Source organism: Sturnira hondurensis, unplaced genomic scaffold (assembly GCF_014824575.4).
Source record: "Sturnira hondurensis isolate 20B ecotype Veracruz unplaced genomic scaffold, ASM1482457v3 Scaffold0022542, whole genome shotgun sequence".
Taxonomy (NCBI): domain Eukaryota; kingdom Metazoa; phylum Chordata; class Mammalia; order Chiroptera; family Phyllostomidae; genus Sturnira; species Sturnira hondurensis.
The window spans coordinates 1,231,556-1,243,460 of record NW_028095173.1 but is presented as its reverse complement, the minus strand read 5'-3'; positions in this window follow the sequence as shown (position 1 = coordinate 1,243,460).

Below are 11,905 nucleotides of genomic sequence, written 5' to 3'. Positions count from 1 at the left end.
TGCAAAAAAATGAAACTTGAGCACCAACTTACACCATACACCAAAATAAATTCACGGTGGATAAAAGACTTAAATATAAGCCGTGAAACCATTAAAGCCCTAGAGGAGAACATTGGCAAGAAAACCTCAGATATTCCATGCAGCAATATTTTTACTGACACGTCCCCTAGAGCAAGGGACATAAAGGAAAGAATAAACAAATGGGATCTCATCAAAATTAAAAGCTTCTGCATGGCTAAGGAAAACAGTATCAAGATAAAAAGAATTCATCCATTTAAAGTGTACAATTCAATGAGTATATTCACTGAGTCATGCAACCATCACCATAATTAATTCTAGAACATTTTCAACACCTCAGAAAGAAATCTTGTACCCATTATCAGTCAATTCCACTTTCTCCAACACCTCCTCTGATCCCTTGCAAACACTAATCTAGTTTTTGTCTCTATGGATTTGTCCATTTTGGATATTTAGTATAAATATCATATAATACATGATCTTTTGTGTCTGGATTCTTTCACTTAGCATGTTTTCAATACTTCAACATGTTGTAGCAGGTATCAATACTTAGTCTTTTTTGCCCTGGCTGGTGTGGCTCAGTGGATTGAGCACCAGCCTGCAAACCAAAGGGTCTCCAGTTCAATTACCAGTCAGGGCACATGCCTAGGTTTCAGACCAGGTCCCCAGTGTGGGGTGTGCAAAAGGCAATCACACATTGGTGTTTCTCTCCTTCTCTTTCTCCCTCCCTTCCCCTCTGTCCAAAAATAAATAAATAAAATCTTTAAAAAATACTTAACCCTTTTTGGCTAAATAATATTTCATTGAATGGATGTATCACATTTTATTTACCCATTAATATGTTGATAGACATTTGGATTGTTTTAATCTTTTGGCTATTATGAATAATGTTGTTATGAACATTTGTGTACAAGTTTTTATGTGGATATATATATATATATATATATATATATATATATTAGTTTCTCTTGGATGCACAGGTAGGAGTGAAATTTTTGGGTCATGGTAACTCTATATTTAACCTTTTGAGGAACTGCCAGATTGTTTTCCACAGTGACTGGACCATTTTACATTACCATCAGCAGCATGTAGGGGTTTCAATTTCTCTATATCTTTGGCAATGCTGTTAGTGTCTAATGTTTTAAGTGCTTTTAAGACTATAGCCATCCTAGTGAATGCAATGTTATCTCATGGTTTTGATGTGTATTTCCCTGATGGCTAATGATGTTCACCATCTTTTCATGTGCTTATTGGCTATTTGTATATTTTCCTTAAAGAAATGTCTATTCAGCCCTTTTCCCCATTTTTAAATTGAGTTATATGTCTTTTAACTTTTGAATTGTAAAGTTCTTTATACTTCTAGATATAAGTCCCTTAGCATATATATCATTTGCAAATATTTTCTCCCATTCCACTGATTATCTTTTCACTTTCATGATCATATCTTTTGAAGCACAGAGGTTTTAAATTTTAAGCCCAAATCATCTATTTTTTCTTTTGTTGCTCATGCTTTTGGTGTCACATAAAAGACTAACCAAGCCCACAAAGTTTTACTCCTACATTTTCTTCCAAGCTCTTACATTTAGGTCTTTGATCGATTTTGAGATACTTTTTTTGTGTATTTATATGATAAAAGGTCCAACTTTATTCTTTTGCATGTGGATATCTAGATGTCCCAGAACCATTTGTTGAAAAGATTATTCTTTCCCCTATTGAATTGTCTTGGCATTCTGGGTGAAAACTAGTTGACTGTAACTGTGAAGATTCATTTATTGTATCAAGCTACATCAATTCTCATGCATTGATATATCTTGATCTATCATAATTACTGTAGTAAGTTTTGAAATCAGGATATGTGAGCCCTCCAACTTTGTTCTTTTCCAGGATTGTTTTGGATATTCTGAGTCCTTTCTAATTCCATATCAAATTTTGACCGGCTTGTCAATTTCTGTAAAGAAACCAGCTGCTATTGCAGTAGACATCACATTGAATCTATAGATCAATTTCAGGGATGATTGCTATAGTAATAATATTTGGACTTTCAATTCATGACCATGGGATGTTTTTCCACTTATTTTTTCATTTATCTAAGTCTTCTTAAAATTCTTTCAACAATGTTTCATAGTTTTCAGCGAGTAAATTTTGCATTTCTTCTGTTAAGTTTCTTCTCAAGTATTTTATTCTGAAGCTATTGTAAATGAACTGTTTTCTTTATTTTACTTCCCTTTCATCTTTTTTCTTCCTAAACCACATGTTTGTGTGAGCCAGGGACAGTCTAGAAAATTTCATTAATGCCACCAAAATGTAAAGGAAAACACAGTCCTCCTGTATGCACTCTCCTCTACTTTCAATACTCTACTACAACACCAGATGTGTGGGGTTTGCACAATTAAGCAATTGTCTGACACCAGCTGGGTGTCCTACAATTCTCTCACATCTCTCTCACATCTCTCTCTCTCTCTCCTCCTTCCTCTCTCTCTAAAGATCAATAGACATATGCCCAGGTGAGGATTAAAAATAAAAGAAGAAATACAATTAATTGTTGTATAAAAATCTCATTACTTGCAAACCTGCTGAACTTATTTATTAGTTCTAATGTTTGGGCTTTCTGTTTTTGTTTTTTGTGGATTCTTAGATATGTAAGATAATATTATCTGCAAATCGAGATATTTTTATATATTTTTTTTGTTCAAGTACAGTTGTCTCCATTTTCTCACCACCACTTCCCCCTGCCCCACCCACCCTCAACTCCTACGCTCAATCCTTCTCCCCTTTGGCTTTGTCCATGGGTCCTTTACACATGTTCCTTGATGACCTTTTCCCTTCTTTCCCTCATTATCTTTCTCCCCTCTGGTTACTGTTAGTTTGTTCTTTACTTCAATGTCTCTACATTTTTTCAAATCTGCATGCTTTTTATTTTTTCTCTTGCATAAATACCCTGGCTACAACACTTGGTACAGTTGTGAATAGGAGTGGCAAGAGAAATTTTTTAAAAATGTTTATTGATTTTATTTTTTCAATTTTTAAATATATTTTATTGATTATGCTATTACAGTTGTTCCATTTTTTCTCCCCTTTATTCCCATCTGCCCTGTATCTCACCTCCCACCATCATTCTCCCACCTTAGTTCATGACCATGGGTCACACATATAAGTTCTTTGGTTTCTCTATTTCCTATACTATTCTTAACCTCCCCCTGTCTATTCTGTACCTACCATTTATGCTTCTTATTCCCTGTGTCTTTTCTCCCATTCTCCACACTCACCCTCCCATCTGATAACCCTCCATGTGATCTCTATTGCTGTAATTCTGTTCCTGCTCTAGTTGTTTGCTTAGTTTGTTTTTGTTTTTGTTTTTTTTAGGTTTGGTTGTTGATAGCTGTGAGTTTCTTGTCATTTTACTGTTCTTAATTTTGATCTTTTTTTCTTAGATAAGTCCTTTTAACGTTTCATACAATAAGGGCTTGGTGGTGATGAATTCATTTAACTTGACCTTATCTGGGAAGCACTTTATTTGCCCTTCCATTGTAAATGAAATCTTTGCTGGATATATAATCTTGGAAGTAAGTCTTTACCTTTCATGACTTGGAATACTTCTTTCCAGCCCCCTTTTGCCTGTAAGGTTTCTTTTGAGAAATCAGCTAATAACATTATAGGAACTCCTTTGTAGGTAACTATCTCCTTTTCTCTTGCTGCTGGTAAGATTATCTTCTTATCTTTAATCTTAGGTAACTTCATGATGATGTGCCTTGGTGTGTGCTTCCTTGGGCCCAGCTTCTTTGGGACTCTGAGCTTCCTGGACTTCCTGGAAGTCTATTTCCTTTGCCAGATTAGACAAGTTCTCCTTCATTATGTTTTTCAAATAAGTTTTCAATTTCTTGCTCTTCCTCTTCTCCTTCTAGCACCCCTATGACTTTGATATTGGAATGTTTAAAGTTGTCCCAGAGGTTCCTAAGCCTCTCCTCATTTTTTTTGAATTCTTATTTCTTCATTCTGTTCCAGTTGAATGTTTGTTTCTTCCTTCTGCTCCAAACTGTTGATTTGAGTTCTGGTTTCCTTCCCATCACTGTTGGTTCCCTGGATATTTTGCTTTATTTCACTTTGGGTAGCCTTCATTTGTTCCTTCATTTTGCAGCTGAGCTCAATCAGTTCTGTGAGCATCCTAATTACCAGTGTTCTGAACTGTGCATCTGATAGATTTCCTATCTCTTCCTCACTTGGTTGTATTTTTCCCGGAGCTTTGATCTGTTCTTTAATTTGACCCACTTTTTTTCTTGTGGTGCACCTGTTACATATAAGGGGCTGAGCCTTATGTGTTCACCAGGGTGGGGCAACCCACATGGCTGCATTGTGATGCTGTATGTGGGTGAGGGGTCCTACAGAGAACAATGCCGCTTGCTCCACTCTCTGCCAGTTTTCAGTCATTTTTCCCACTACCCACAATCAAATTGGGCCCTTTTGGTACTGATTCCTGGTGGGTGGGTTTGTATATCTTCCAGGACCCTGTGGGTCTCTCCAGAGAACTCTCCTGTGAAGCTTGGAGTTTCTCCTCCCACCTCAACCTCCACAGGTTTTTTCAATCAGAGGTTTTGAGGCTTTATTTCCCCACTTGGAACCCTGGATTGCATGGTCTGTCTTACTCTCCAGTTGTTCCTCCCAGTTTTTTGCACACAAATATGGGACTGCCCAGTAAGTGAGCTGCCACCTTGCTGCATGTCCTCTCCACCCCAGCTACCTGTCTCCACCCCTCCTACTGGTCTGGACGAATGTTTCTTCTTTAACTCTTGGTTGTCAGACTTCCATACAGTTTGACTTTCTGGCAATTATAGTTATTTTTTGTTTTTAAATTTGTTGTTGTCCTTCTTTTGGTTGTTCAAGGAGGCAAAGGTATCTACCTATGCCTCTAACTTGGCCAGAAGTCAGCCAAACATTTATTGATTTTTGAGATAGAGAGAAAGTAACACCAATGTGAAAGAGGAACATTAACTGGTTACCTCCCATATGTGACAAACCCAGGGACTGAAGCTGCAACCTAAACCTACAACCTAGGCATGTATCCTGAGTGGGAATCAAATTCCCAAACTTGTGGTATACAGGATGATACTCTAATCAACTGGGCCACACTGGCCAGGGCAGGAGCAAACATTCTTATTTTACTCTTCATATTAGGGGAAAAATTCATTCTTTCACCTGTGGTGTTTTTGTAAATGGCTTGATAACAGGTTGAGGAAGTTTCCTTCTGTTCCTAGTTTGTAGAGTGCCATTGTCATGAAGGGATATTGGATTTCTGTCAAATCTTTTTTAAGATTTTATTTATTTATCCTTAGAGGGGAAGGGAAGGAGAGAAGGAGAGAAATATCAATGTATGGTTGCCTCTCGTGAGCCATACTTCTTTTGATTGCTTCCTTGCACAACCAAAAGAAGAACAACAAATTTAAAAATAATAAACAACCATAACTGCCAGAAAATCAACTTCATGGAAGTCCAACAACCAAGGAGTTGAAGAAGAAACATTCATCAAGACTGGTAGGTTGGGTGGAGGTGGAAAACGGGGTGGAGAGGCAAGGTGGCGGCTGGTGACCAGAGGTGGGTGCGGCAGTGGCTGGCAGACAGAATTTCCCAAATTCAAGTGCAGATAAGTCAGAAGGAACAACAGAGGAGTGAGACAATCCATAAAACCCAGGTGTAGGGAAAATGGAGTCAATCAGACTCTCTCACCCAGATGTCCAGGTGACTGTGGCCTGGCAGTGTTCAAGTGGACTTCAGTGAGGGCCCACATGCATACAATGAAGCTCTGTTATATAACTGAAGGTCAGTATTAGCACCTTGCTGGCTTTGTGTGCACTTAGTATACAAGCTTAGTATATAATCCAGGCTTGTGGTGAGCCTGGATTGTCCCACCTTGGAATAAAGACATGTCAGATATCCCCATGGCTCTGTGAATTTTCTTCTACTTGCCTGAATTCCCTGTGCACCTGCCTGGCCTTGAACAGCTGCAGGATACCAGGGTTCCAGCATGGGGAAATAAAACTTCAAAAACTCTGGTTGTAAAAACCTATGGGAGTTGCAGCGTCAGGGAGAGAAACTTCCAGTTTCATGAAAGTCCATTGGAGAGGCCCACAGGATCCTAGAACACACACAAGCCCACCCACCTGGGAACCAGCACCTGAAAGGGCACAATCTGATTGTGGGAAGTGAGAGAAATGACAGAAAGTGGGGTGAGAGCCAAACAAGCTAGTAAGCAGCATTGTTCCTTCTCTGACCCCTCCTCCACAAACAGTACCACAATGCAGGGAAGTGGATTAACCCCACCCTGGTGAATACCTAAGGCTCCACCCCTTGAAACATAACGGGTGTGCTGAGACAAAAAAATATGGTCCAAATGAAAGAACAGATCAAAGATCCAGAAAAAGAACTAAGCAATGAGGAGATAGCCAACCTATCAGATGCAGAGCTCAAAAAACTGGTAATCAAGATGCTCACAGAAATGCTTGAGTACAGATGCAATATGCAGGAAGAAATGAAGGCTATACAAATAGAAATCAATGAAAATATACAGGGAACCAACAGTAAAGGGAAGAAAATCAGGACTCAAATCAACAGTTTGGAGCAGAAAGAAGAAATAAACATTCAGCCAGAACAGAATGAAGAAACAAGAATTCAAAAAAATGAGGAGAGGCTGAGAAACCTCTGGGACAACTTTAAATCCCAACATCTGAATCATAGGGGTACCAGAGTGAGAAGAGGAAGAGCAGAAATTGAAGACTTATTTGAACAAAAATGAAGGAAAACTTCTTCATACTGGTGAAGGAAATAGACATGCAAGTAAGTCCAGGATGCTCAGAGTCCCAAAGAAGTTGGATCCAAGAAAAAACATACCAAGACATCATAATTAAGTTACCTGAGATTAAAGATAAGGAGAGAATCTTATCAGCAGGAAGAGGAAAGGACACAGTTACCTACAAAGGAGCCCCCATAATGTTATCAGCTGATTTGTCAAAAGAAATCTTACAGGCCAGAAGGCACTGGAAAGAAATATTTGAAGTTATGAAAGACAAGGACCTACATCCAAGATGATGATATCTAGCAAAGCTATCATTTAGAATGGAAGGGCAGATAAAGTGCTTCCTAGATAAGGTCAAGTTAAGGAAGTTCATCATTACCAAAACTTTATTATATAAAATGTTAAAGAGATTTATCTAAGAACAAGAAGATCAAAGGCTATGAGCAGTGAAATGGCCACAAACTCACAACTATCAACAACTGAACCTAAAAAACAAAAACAAAAACTAAGCAAACAAGTAGAACTGGAACAGAATCACAGAAATGGAGATCACATGGAGGGTTATTAGTGGGGAGAGGGAGGGGAAGAATGGAGAAAAAGGAACAGGGAATAAGGATCATAATTAGTAGACACCAAATAGACAGGGGAGGTTAAGAATAGTATAAGAAATGGAGAAGCCAAGGAACTTATATGTACAAACCATGGATATGAGCTAAGTGGGGAGGAAGAAATGCTGGATAGCAGGGAGGTGCAAGGCAGAGGGGCATAAAGGGTGGAAAATGGGAATACTGTAATAGCATAGTCAATAAAATATAATTAAAAAAAGTAAAACAGAGACACATACACTTCTTTTACATTGGTGGGTACAAGATAGTTAATAATTAACATTTCTGGCACAGAGAGATGGTTTGCAGGGAACAATGAGGAGCTCTGTACTTCAGAGGCAGTTCTGCCCTGAGGGGTCTAGAAAAAAGAAATTACTCTGACATTCCAAGGGAATGTTATATTAGATGGAAAAACACAATAGATAGGCTCAATTAAGGTAAAGATTGATTTTTGTTGAGGAAGCTACAGGCCTAGAAAGTGGCTACCCACCATGACCTGCCTTTAGTTAGGATGTGCTATGTTCAGAACATCCTGTATGCTTACTTTGGTGTCTGAATTTGTAAGGCCACCACACAGGCCCCCCCTGAGCTTGTCCAGTTTAGTAAGTGGCCCACCCCTTTTTCCTTTACAGGATGTATCACAGTTTACTTATCTGTAGCCCTATTGATAAACTTTAAGTTTGTTTCCATTTTTATCACTATTAAAATGTGTTAGACATAAATATTTATGTATTTATGATTTTATTTCTGAAGGAAATTTTCAGGTGTGAGATTTCTGACTCAAAAAATTATACATATTTTAGTTTTTGTGGAAATTTTCAGATACAGTTTTTAAAAGATTATAACAATTTGAACCCATGCCACTAATGGATGAAAATGTCAGCTTCTCTACAGTCAACCAAGACTGAATGTTGTCAAAAAAGGAGAGTTGAGCTGAATTATGTTAGACAGTTTTATAATATTTCATAATTTGCCAGCACAACCTCCTCTGCCTCAGTCTCCACCCCCACACATACTTTGGGACTGTGGCAGCCCCCAGGCTGCTGAGGATTGAAGGGGGATGAGTAGAACCTACTGGTACTAAGAAGAAAGTGGGCCTCAGACACATACACCCAGAGTAGAGTGTGGCGTAGTGAAAGTGGAGCCTCTGCTTTGTTCATCTTAGTAGCCCTGGTCACCACAGATACCCCAGTATCTTAGCACAGCTCCTGACACACAAGACAGGCACTCAGTTTTTGCTTATGGAGTTGTGAAAGCATTCAGAAAACTGTGGCTGCCTCCTTCTAACAAAGCCCTATCTTATTTCCAGGCTATTTGTTTCCTTATCCAACAAATTTTCCTTCCATTTCTCCTTAAAGGCTGCTTCCACCTTCATTTGAACCACAGTGGCCTATGAAACAAGGTAAGCTGTCCAGCACAGGGTCTGATACATCATGGATTCAAAACTCAGCAGGAGCCCATCACCTAGGACAAAGTTACCAACAAACATTGGGTTGTTCATTTCTAAAGAACAGGTCTCCAAGAGCCTGTGGTCTCAGACCACAGCTAACACCATGTGAGTCTATCAAATTTTGATATGTACCTCAGCATTGCATATGCATGCAGTGATCTCCCTCACCTTTTGCTTCTTTAAGTGCACTAATTGAAAGGTAAATGTCTCACATTGCTGCCTAGTTATCTCAGCCCCCAGCATCTGCAGATCCTCTCTCCACAGCACTAGCCCTCCAATTTCCCCTCAGGCAGCCCTATCAACTCACAGAGCCCTGAGCCTGGAAGAGGCAGGCTGTCACGATCCTCTCCCTGGGGATGCTGTCTGGACCTCTCCTTGGCTGTTCTTTGTTAACAGTTTTTGTCACTATAGATACAATATTTGAAAGTAGCAGAACCATCCTTGTTTTAAAGCATTCAGCGCTTTCACTGACTCAGCCTGCTCTCCCTACCACTGAGTCAGTGAGGCTAAGTTTAAGTTCAGGACCCCACAAGCACAACTTTACAAGGGGTTATTTTGCATTATAAATAGACATGAGAGGCCCACACATGCCAGGTGAGAAGGAAGTCCCTGCCGTATCCAAGTCAAGCCAATTCAGTTAAACTCTACCCAACAACTTGCTACCAGGGAACGGAGTTGGTCCAAGATGGTCCTTGGGCCATCAGCTGGTCATGTCACTTTGAGCAAGTCAAATTCTCTGGGTCTCAGCTGTAGAATTAAAGTCTTGGACTTTAGGTGATCTCCTAGCCTGTATGGTCTATGACTTTAGATGTAGAGTTACCCATGCAGAATGGAGCCAAGGCAAGTCACCATGGGATCCTCTGTCCTTCCCCATTAGTAGGCTTACATAGAGGAAACCTGATTAGAAGTAACAGGAAAAACAGCTTTGTTGGTTAATTAAGGCTTCTAACACTAACATTAAGGAGAGGGTGCATGATGGTTGCAGACAACCAGTCACCAACATTTTGACTGAGGGGTGAGGCTGGTTTGGACCTTTTTTTCAAGCTGCAACCAGTGGGGTCATTCTATGCTTTCTTCCCAACCATTGCATCCTGTGGAACTCCTCCCAAACCATCCTCATGGGAATGTACAAACAATCCTGCCCCTTCCTCACTCCCAAAGTTTTCAGACTAGAGCAATAAAACCAATGTCTTATTCTTAAGAGCAGCTCTACCCATATCCCAAGTGTACATATGTGCATGTGTCTGCTTCATATTTGAACATATTCATTAACCAAGCTCCCCCGTCTTATGAAAGAAATTCTCTTTCATTTGCCCCTGAAGACCTACCACCACCCTAGAGAGTCAGATAAGAGTCACCTACTTCAGAAACAAAACACAAAGATTGCAAATCCTGTTACTAAGTCTACCCATAGAACAGAGATTCAGGTGAATATTTGTACAGAAGTCTCCCCTCACCACTGTGGGGCTGGAAAAGAGCAGGAGTGGGCAGGGGCAATTAAAATAGAAAGATTTTAAGTTTGAGAAATGTCAAGCTTCTTCCACAGGAAGCCTCATTTCTCATCAACACCAGGAGGCTTCCAAGTCTGTGCCCAGTACCTGAAATCCATCAATTGACCATGATTGGCATATGCCTGTCCATCCTTGAGCCAGTGACCATCCTTGTTGCCTCTCCTATGACCTCATGTAGACAGCAGCCTTGGACCACCCAGAATCACTACCTAGAGTTGAAGGTGGGTCTCTAGATGCTCTGAGAAGTGATGATGGAATGAAATGGCAACTTGTGCCCCTGAGCAGTGTGAGAAAAATTGGAACAGTTTAAAATCCCTCACTGAGCCAAGGGTGGGGCACACGGTCCTTATTAAACACACACACACACACAGACACACACACACACATATGGTTCCCTAGATTCCTACCCATTTCCCTTGCAAGACTGTCATTCAACCTATCATTATTGACAACTGGTCTCCCTATATCTGTCTTGTCTCCTGCAATCCATACAGCAGACAGAGTAGTTATAATAAATATACGTTGCAGATCATTTCTCTCTTCAGTGACTTCTCATTGCACTAAAAATAAAACCCATTCACCTTCCCATTGCCTACAAGATGCCGTATGGTCTGGGGTTTGGACATCTCCCCAACCTTACCCAATCTCCATCTCCCTTGTTCATCTTGTTTCAGTGATATTGGCCTTTGGCACTCACCAGTCTAGAACAGGCCAAACTCTTTCTTCCCTCAGGGCCTTTGTACTAACTGTTCTCACTGCTTGGAAAGTCCTTTCCTTGGCTGCTCATATGACTACTCTTTTTTCATTGATCAGATCTCAGCCTAATTGTTTCCTGCTTCCTCTAAGACAGTTGTTATTGCCCTGCCCGGGTTGCTCTCTTGATTGGAGTGTTGTGCTGTACACCAAAATGTTGTGGGTATGATTCCTGGTCAGGACACATGCCAAAGTTCTGGGTTCCATCCCTGGTCAGGGAGAATACCCGAAGCAGCCAACCAATGTTTGTCACATCAATGTTTCTCTCTCTTTTCCTCTCTCTCAAAAATCAATAAATACATCCTCGGGTGAGGATGAAAAAAATATAAGCTTCTTTTATTCTCTCTCCTCACCCTATTAATTTCCTTCACAGCACTTACCACATTCTGTAATTATCTTGTTTATATGTTTGTTGACTTTTTTTTGCTGGTTTCTCCCAATGTAATTCAAGCTCAGCAAGGTCATGAGGCACTCCATCTTGTTCATAGTTTTATCCAAATGTCATCTCACTACCTGGAGCATATTAAATATTCAATAAATATATTGACTAAAAGAATGATAATGAATAAAGGAGGTAACACATTTACCTGTAATCATACACATATATCATAACTTCACTCACACAATGCTTACTGTATGTCAGGTATTGTTCCAAACACATTTAGTTCTTACATAACTCTATGAAGTAGGTGTTATGATTATCCCCAGTTTACAGTGAAGGAAACAGAGGCACAGAGTAGTTAATTAACTCCCCTAGGGGCACATGGTGAGCTGGGTGGGGCTG